This window comes from Podarcis gaigeae (assembly GCF_964106915.1).
Source record: "Podarcis gaigeae genome assembly, chromosome: Z".
Classification (NCBI taxonomy): Eukaryota; Metazoa; Chordata; class Lepidosauria; order Squamata; family Lacertidae; genus Podarcis; species Podarcis gaigeae.
In genome coordinates this window covers 29,591,161-29,601,100 of record NC_139691.1, presented here as the reverse complement: position 1 = coordinate 29,601,100, position 9,940 = coordinate 29,591,161, and positions in this window count along the sequence as shown.

Sequence of the window (9,940 nt, the reverse complement as noted above, 5' to 3'; positions counted from 1 at the left end):
AGTGCTTGACTCTAGCTGCAACTAGGTCATTGAGATTTGAAACCAAGAGCTGAAGTAGTATGGGTTAAGATGTAATGTGGGTTAGTGTATATATTTCAATAAACATGTGCTAGATGGAGATTTGTTATATCTAACCATTTTGTAAATAATTCAAGGATGTCCTGTCTGCGTAACATTCACAAGCCTCAGGTAATTCTGCTAAGTAAAAATTGTCTGCTCAATGGGTGGGTTTAATTCTTACCAATACTGTAAAGAAGTCAATTCTCATTGTATAACAAGGCGTCCCTCATCATAAACCAAACTGGAAGAATACTTCTAGGAACTTCCACTGAAGCTATGTCAAAAATTGAGTAATATTTCTACTACTTTAAAGGGGTGGAAACATCACAATGCTGGAAATGGCTTAGTAAATTAATTGCAAATTACTTATTAATGAAACACAAATACTCAGCTGTCACTTGAAGCCAAATACTGGGTTCACTTAATGATTATTTTTTGAGAAAACACATTAGTGCTTGTTTGATCCTAAAAGTGTTAACAGCAGCGGGGGTGGGGTGGCGGTGAAGCATTTGGTCTTTGAATGGAAACCTAACACAGGGAGAAAAATGTGAAGTGAGGAAAGCCACATAAAATACCAAATGTCTGACAGGATTGTGAATAGATTTAGAAAACAGGAAGAAAAAGAAAAATCCTAGCCAGAGTAATTACAAAAATAAATACATAAGGCTTTGCATTTGCAAAGCACAGTGTAGAAATTCTATCCTGCTCCATTTCAGTTCCGTTTTCCTGATCTTCAGAAGGAGCAATCCAGCTCCCTATTTAATAAATAATGTTCTAGTTCTGAGTTTAGTTCCACTGAACATTATCCATTCTTTCTTCAGTCTAAGGAAAAGCTCCAGATACATCTGCTCATACGTTGTCCCTTCTCGTTGCTTCTGGTTGCCCTGTCACATCTGGTTTTAAGGCTGCACAATGACACAAGATGGTGACATGAGACATGGAATCCACACAGGCATTGTCCCATTTACCAAATCCCTTTCTTACTGTACAGAAGGACCATAGGTCATTTGTAGAGGACTTGCTTTCCATGCAGAAGGTCACAAGTTCAATCCCCAGCATCTCTAGGTAGGCTGGGAAAGAACCCTAACTAAAATCCCAGAGAGTGGTTACCAGTCAGTTAGATAATACTGAGCTAAATGGATCAGTGGTCCAACTCAGGTCTTTTTCACCCTTATATTGGCATAGTTGCTGTTTGATCTGATGCTTTTAACATTGAATTTGTAGCTGATTGCCTGCAGTTTTATTTGCATGTTGCTGTGATTAGAAAGTGAGCCCAGGGTTTTCCTTTCTGCACTAATGGTGGGTTGTCACCAAATTGAGAAAAGTTCCATGGATGTAGTCACACCCACAATGTACCCTCATGTAGCTCCAGCCAGTAAATGTTGGACTTATGAGCATGCACACAGGGACAGCCCTTTCACAGCTTTGGGGAGGGAGCAGTATTTAATGCCTTGCATTCTAGAATACTGTGTGAGTATAGGGGATTAGAAGGGAATTATAGAACTGTAGAATTTGAATAGACCATGAGGGTCATCTAGTCCTACCGCCTGTAATGCAGGAATCTTTTGCCCAACGTGGGGCTCGAACCCACTGCTCTGAGATTAAGAGCTTCATGCTCTACCAGCTGAGCTATCCCAGCAGACTATGTGTCTTCCTGAGCTATAGCGAACTTGGTTATTGTGGTGAAATTTTATCTGCAGTTAATGATTACTATAAAGAGCAGTACTTTGACTCAGTGCCATCATCGCTACCTGCCATATCTTGCCCCTGAACTGAGTTTGCAAGCTGACAGTTCACACTCATCAGAGGGAAGAAGTTGAAAAGCAGACGCCTCCCCAACCATGGCCCCTCAACACACACCCCTCCACAAAAACCAAGATGGCGCTTGTATACATGCCACACAACTGAAAATATAGAGGAACCGTTCCAAATCATTCATAAAAGATGGATTTTTTTTCAGGTGTAAGAAAAAGCAGGTTTGAATACATAATTCTGGAATATTAGCTGGATGAAGCCGATGTCAAGTGGCAACATGCCAAAAAATCTTTTAAAACCCAGGAACTATTCCACTATAAATGGTAAGCGTGAAAGGCAGACCCATGACCCTATGAAATATGACAACCCTCCACATTAGCTATATTTAGACAACAGGTAAAATATATATTTATTAGTCCAGGCCTTCGGAATCTGATGTTGTTGGTTTGGTATTGCTGTTTTTTATAATAGATGTATGATTTCATTTTGTCGCATGCAGCGCCATTTCCATTCTGCCACCCAAAAACTATGTTATTTATCTCACTGTCCGCTGTGGCAAAATTTTAACTTACACAGTTAATTATGTAATTTTAATAAAATATGTTGCTATTACATTATTCCACTGCATTCATTTCAATAGTAACAACAACAGTGAATACCTATTATATTCACTGGATTTATTTCTGTTCCAAACAAGGGATAACTAAGTGAACACCTGCAATTACCATCCCCATTTTTGTTGGGCGGGGCTTTCCAAACTAGGTGAGCTCTGCTTCATGTGCCTCCATTCTGAATTTTCACTTTTACTAATCAACATAAGGATTACCAGTACCTCCATTGTCAGAGGCAGTATGTTTCTGAATGCCCCCCAGCCATGCCACAGTTAATCTCCTGTGGCCACGGCCACTACCAGTGCTGATTGGCCAGTGGGACCACGCTGGGCGTGGCCTCGCCTAGCACTGGTGCAGTGACTGGGACAACACGTGGGGGGGCGTCAATTATTCACCTCACGCTGGGTCCTATCGAGTCCTGGATACCCGGCCACGACACTGCCCACCAGAAAAGGTGAGCGGACTTGCTGGAAACTGCAGGGGTTGGGAGGGGTCTGTTGCACTCAGGTCCTTCTGGCTGGCTTCTTCTAGGCCACTGTAAGAACATGATGCTGGACTGCATGGTCCACAGGCATGATCCAGAAGCTTGATTTATGTGTTCTGACATTAAGGGTTTTCTTTAAAACAAAGCAGAACAGAATAGAAAGCAAAAGAGCTTTCTGAAGAACAGTCACGCTTTTAAGATGATTTCCACTCTGGTGAGTAACTAAGCAAGTAATGCTTTGCCTTTTAAAAGGAAGGGTTGCTTAGTCACAAATGACAATTGATAAATCATCTGAACACCAGTATCTTAGTTGCAACAAAACCATAATTCTACAGAATAACATGAGCTGACTTTGCTGGGAACAGTGAAGATGTTTCATGGCACATTTCTCCCCCTCTTTTAATGCTTCCGCTTTTCATCTTTAGCTGTAAATACACTTAGCGAGCAAAAATGAAATATAAGCACACGCTGGAGGTATATATATATATATATATATATGCAGGTTTTGGTGTCCTCGGGTGTCTTCCCGTGTAAAAGTTGGGGTGTCTAGGCGACGTTTCGACGAGGTCTCACTCGTCGAAACGTCGCCTAGACACCCCAACTTTTACACGGGAAGACACCCGAGGACACCAAAACCTGCATTCCTGTACCCGTGAAAATCTACGAAAGCAAATATATATATATATATATATATATATATATAAGTAGGGATGATGATCACTCTTGGCTGTTAAAAGAGATTGCAACGAAGTGTTTCTGGGGAAAGAAGCAATAAGTAAAGCCAAATCAGAGAACAAAATCAAACCTCGTTGTTTAATCAGCGTTTAAAAGGACAACTTTTGCATGTCAAAATCCTTCTTGTTAAAATGATTCTTTTCCCCCATGCTTTTCCCCATACAATTTCATTTTATGCCTTATAAAAGGTCTGATCTATGTAAGAAGCATATGAATAACACAGTAAGTTGTATTTTATTAAGTCAGCCCATTGACCCACGAACTCAGAAATGTCTACAATGACTGGCGGAGGGTCTCCAGGGTCTCAGATAGGGATCCTTCCCTAGCCCTACCTGGAGATGCCAGGGATGGAACCTGGGACCATTCACATGCAAAAAGGTCCTTCACCACTGTCAATTTCTCATTCTTCCACTCTTCAGTTCAGCTGACCCCATTTCCATGTTGGATCACGCTTTTTAAAAAACAAGTCCTGACCAAAATTCAACATCAGTTTCGTGCACATTTTTGTGTGCCCACAACTGTACAGGTCTGTGTACACAGTTTTTGTGAACAGTCTCCCCAAATTTCAGCACGTGTTTCGGGTGAGTTGGAATCCGGCATCACGAAATCCAGAGAAGTTGTGAATTTCAAAGGGTAGCTGTGCTTCAGCTTATGTATGCAGTTTGAGGATGTGTGAATTGGTTGGGTTTGCATTAAAATGAGAACTGAAATGGATTTCTCTTCCCTCCTCCATCTTCACTCAGAAGACTCTTTCGAGGGTGGGATATTGAAAGAAGGACGGACATTTAAACATAAATTAATGTTGAACATTCTTATTTTTGCATGGTTGCTCCCACACCCCATGTGCTGTTTGACTTCTTGGTTTGGTTAGAAAGGCAACAAGGTCCTCGGAGAAGGTATGCGTTTCTGTTTGGCAACACAAGATAAAAGTCATTTGCTCTTTGTAACGGGGAGAGAGAGAGAGAGAGAAAGAGAAAGAAAGAAAGAAAGAAAGAAAGAAAGAAAGAAAGAAAGAAAGAAAGAAAGAAAGATTCTTAACATGGCAGAAATCACCAATTGTATATTGGGGGATGGGGAGAAAGCTGAGCTTAAATATTGAAAGAAATCCACAAAGATAAAAAGATTTCATTTTGGTACTTCTTCACTGTTTTTGCAGTTTGGCAGCTGTCAACATCTCAAAATATCATCCCCCCACCCCTCCCAAACCGCTGAAAGAAAGAAAGTCTTTGATTTTCCCCTTGAGACTCTGAAGCCGAAAATGGACTCTTTGTAGTCTCTACTTCATTTCAGATGTGGAGTCTCCTCGCCCCCCCCCCCCGGTGGACATCAACCGCCCCCCTCTTAGTGGTACAGAAACAACTAATTCATAAGCAGAATCTCAGTTAATTAAATAAGTTTGATAGTTTTAACTCCACTTTTAAAATAAAAATAAATACGTACATGGAGTAAGTCTCAAAAATATTTTCCTCTTTATTGCAAATCTCCAGAGGTTCCCCATCTTGCATTTCTTGCATCATTAATAATGCAAATTAGGTTTTGTTTGGCTCCTCCATAAGTTTATAATTAGAAGTAAATATTTAATACGCGGATCAGAAAATCAAATTGTGTCTGACTATATGTATGACAATGATTGTATTATCTTGTTGCTAGGAGCCAATGTAATACATACATACATACATACATACATACATACACACCATGAGTCTTGCTCATGTGAGCTTTCCCGGAGTTTGTTTTTGTCACCAACATGGTTTGTAGCATGTTATTAAATATACTATCAGAAACTGAACACGCCTGCTGTGGCTATTTTGATAGAGCCAAAGCAGACATGATGTGGAAGCTCTGTTGCTATTAGATCTCTACTTTTTGCTTTAAATTTAAAGGAGTGGCGGGAATTTGGGAAGGGATCAGTTTTGATCAGAGCAGTTTTGACCCTTTACATCTCCTTTCCTACAGTTCTTTGCCTTAGATTTGGACTGGGCAGTCCCACCTTCTCTACAGAATTCAGAAAGACTTCAAGCCAGGCCCATGAGGAGGGGGAAAGCAGCCGAATACACTTGCCCTGTGCCCTTGATGGCTAAGCCAGCAGGGGAGGGGGCACAGGGTACCAGGGACCTGTTGCTTTTTTGTTTGAGCTTATAACTTTATGCTAACAAGACTCCAACCCTGGATCTCAGACAAGCTCTGGATGTGCCTGCTTCAAGCTATATTGCAGGATCATTGGAACTCAGAATGATTCAGGTCTATGATTTATATATGAAGACTGGCACGCATTTTCAAATCAGGAAACATGAGTTTCAATGACATCGATAGAAACGTCTGAGTATCTCTCTTGACTCGTTCTTTACGGTTTCCATATCATTGCTGGTACAATTCTGGCAAATACAGAAAGCAACCTAATGAAGCTTCTGAATTTCTTTTTACTGGTGCACAGTTGCTTGAACAATTTGCTTTGCCCAACTCAGTCTTTCAGTTGGAATAAAGTTGTACAACTTAGACTATACCTTGCTTGTGTTAATAATAAATATAAAAGCAGTATAATCAATCAGTGCCATGCTTCCTCTTCAGCCGAGATCTGCAAACCAAACACAGTGAAGGAATGGCAACATTTGTGCTTTGTATGGGGAAACGCAATCTATATTTATTACAGCAGATAACATAAAAAATAATAAGGGACCTATTATCTTGCAGGAAAAATCTGATAGTGAAAAATACACAAGGCAGAGAGTTTTCTAGTGATAAAAAAATTAAATTAATTCATTTATCAACCTGACATTGATGGAGCTGATTTGACCTGAGAGTTAAAACACATGAAAGTTGAACGAAGAGTTTTAAAGAAAGTTGGGGAAGGACTGTAGACATCATATACATAAATGTCAGTAGCTGTCAAAGAGAAATCCGAACGCACGAGATCCATCATTGGATAGGATCAATTATGTGATGAATTCAGAGAGACTGAAGGAGAAGCCAAGGGACACATTGTTACTCAACAGTTTCTTTAAAGCAGTCTTCCCCAATCTGTCACCCTCTAGAAGATTTAGACCAACTTTTTCAGCAGGGGGTCGGTCGACTCTCCCACAGGCCTTGTGGGTAAAGGTAAAGGGACCACTGACCACTAGGTCCAGTTGTGGCCAACACTGGGATTGTGGCGCTCATCTCGCTTTACTGGCCGAGAGAGCCGGCGTACAGCTTCCGGGTCATGTGGCCAGCATGACTAAGGCGCTTCTGGTGAACCAGAGCAGTGCACGGAAACGCCGTTTACCTTCCCGCTGAAGAAGTACCTATTTATCTACTTGCACTTTGACGTGCTTTCGAACTGCTAGGTTGGCAGGAGCAGGGACCAAGCAACGGGAGCTCACTCCGTCGCGGGGATTCGAACCACTGACCTTCTGATCGGCAAATCCTAGGCTCTGTGTTTTAACCCAGGGTGCCACCCACGTCCCATGACCTTGTGGGAGGCCAGACTATATTTTAGGGGGGAAATAAAAAAATGAACGAACTCCTATACCCCACAAATAACCCAGAGATGCATTTTAAATAAAGGACACATTCTACTCATGTAAAAACACGCTGATTCCCAGACTGTCCGTGAGCCGGATTGAGAAGGCGATTGGGCCAGATCCAGCCCCCGGGTCTTAGTTTGCCTACCCATGTTTTAGACTAAAAATGCCATAACCCATGACCATTTGCAGTGCTGACTGGGGTTGCTTACTAGTCCAAAATATCAAGGGCATGAGGTTGGAAGAGGCTGCTTTAAAAGATGAAAATGTGTAGCATGAAGGTAATTTTTTAAACTAGCTCTGCCAAAATAGCTAGTTTTAATCCCATTCAGGAGTGCTGATTTCTCTTTGACAGCTATTTTTTCCAATAAGCAACAACGCTTCCAATAAATTATCTGAGCCAGTGGGGGGTTGTTATTATTATTACAGTGGTACCTCTGGTTAAGTACTTAATTCGTTCCGGAGGTCTGTTCTTAACCTGAAACTGTTCTTAACCTGAAGCACCACTTTAGCTAATGGGGCCTCCTGCTGCTGCCGCGCCGCCAGAGCATGATTTCTGTTCTCATCCTGAAGCAAAGTTCTTAACCTGAAGCACTATTTCTGGGTTAGCGGAGTCTGTAACCTGAAACGTATGTAACCTGAAGCGTTTGTAACCCGAGGTACCACTGTATTGTTGTTGTTGTTGTTGTTTTGTATCCCCCCCATCTGATTGGGTTGCCCCAGCCACTCTGGGTGGCTTCCAGCATATATAAAAACATAGTAAAACATTAAATCTTAAAAAGCTTCCCTATACAGGGCTGCCTTCAGATGTTTCCTAAATGTTATATAATTACTCATCTCCTTAACATCTGATGGGAAGGTGTTCCACAGGGTGGGTGCCACTACCGAAAAGGCTCTCTGCCTGGTTCCCTGTAACCTCACTTCTTGCAACTATACAACTTTTAGAAGACATCTGAAGGCCTGTATAGGGAAGCTTTTAATGTTTAGTGCTTTATGATGCTTTTATATTTGTTGGAAGCTGTCCAGAGTGGCTGGGGCATCTCAGTAAGATGGGTGGGGTATAAATAATAAATTTATTGTGATTATTACATATTGCCATGCATATGGCTTTCCTTCCTTCCTTCACCTCCAGTCAGTCTTTCTTAGCATGACCAATGTTAGGACTCTTTATACTCTTATACGCAGAACCACTTGGTTTGCCAGGTGCAATAATGAGCCCTGGGTTTCTTTATGCTTTCAACTGGTGGTCTTATGAGGCCACTCAGTTCTCCATTCCACTGCAGTGGCCACACCAAATTCCAACACAGTGATCCCACCCAAACAAGGACAATGTTACAATGTCACTGTGCCTGGCATGGTGACACCACTGGACATTAGGAAATAAAATGATGTGGATGAACACAGCCCACCCAATTTGGTTGATGATGAAGATGTGGCTGAGAACAATTACATGAGAGGCAATTTAAACCCATAAGCCAATATTTTCAGAAGGAGTGGCAAAAATCACCAAAATTAGGAGTAGTTTTGGGCAGAGATGAAAACACTTAGAAGAGTTAGATAATAATCTTGGATATTTTAATATAAGCCAATATGCTGGCCCAAGTAGGACTAATTCAGCCAGCTAGTCCTGGTGACTATCTAATGCTTATTGGATAGATTCCCCCAAATTGATTTTTGAACTTTGAATTTTATTGTTATTCATGTTTTTATACTGCATTTTATGCTGCTTCTATGTTGTATTACAATTAAGTGTTTTAAATTTGTTGTTAAAGGTAAAGGTACCCCTGCCCGTACGGGCCAGTCGTGTCCGACTCTAGGGTTGTGTGCCCATCTCACTTAGGAGGCCAGGAGCCAGTGCTGTCCGGAGACACTTCCGGGTCACGTGGCCAGCATGACGAAGCTGCTCTGGTGAGCCAGCACCAGTGCAGCACATGGAAATGCCGTTTACCTTCCCTCTATAAAGCGGTACCTATTTATCTACTTGCACTTAAGGGTGCTTTCGAACTGCTAGGTGGGCAGGAGCTGGGAACGAAGGCGGGAGCTCACCCCGCCGCGGGGATTTGAACCGCCGACCATGCGAGCTGCAAGCCCTAGGCACTGAGGTTTTACCCACAGCGCCACCCGCGTCCCGCAAATTTGTTGTTAGTGGGGTATAAATAAATTATTATTATTATTATTATTATTATTATTATTATTATTAATTTAGTCTTGCATTTTACTCACACTATTATCTTATTGTCGATACACCTTTAGAACAGGACAAAGAAACTGGTTATCTCTGTCCCTCCTATTCCCTATCTTGTCTCTTATCATGGCTCTGCAATTTTATTAATATGGTTTGTTTATCATGTTTTTGCCTCACATCTCAATCATATGATCCCTAAGGTGGCTTACAACTCACCACCTAGGAACATTACCATAACTGTAACATAAGCTATCAACACTGAAAATAAGAACTCCTTAAAAAGCAATGCAAAGACATAACATAGGAAGTACAAGTGTAAAAGCAAGCCAGCTTAATTCAATTAATCAAATGTCATTGAATGTTTGAGCAAAATGTACAGGGTGACACTCATAGTCACCCCAAAGTGGAAATGCAACACCAAAAACAACAATGAAAAGATGAAAGGCAGATATTCACATATAATTTGCATGTTGCACATACATGGCTGTAGCCAAGTCCATTCTGTGTATAACCAACTTAGGTTCATTAATTTTCAGTGAGTCTACTCTGAGTCCAGAACATAGTTTGATACAGCTCATACATTAAGAAATAATTAGATAGAAATGGGATA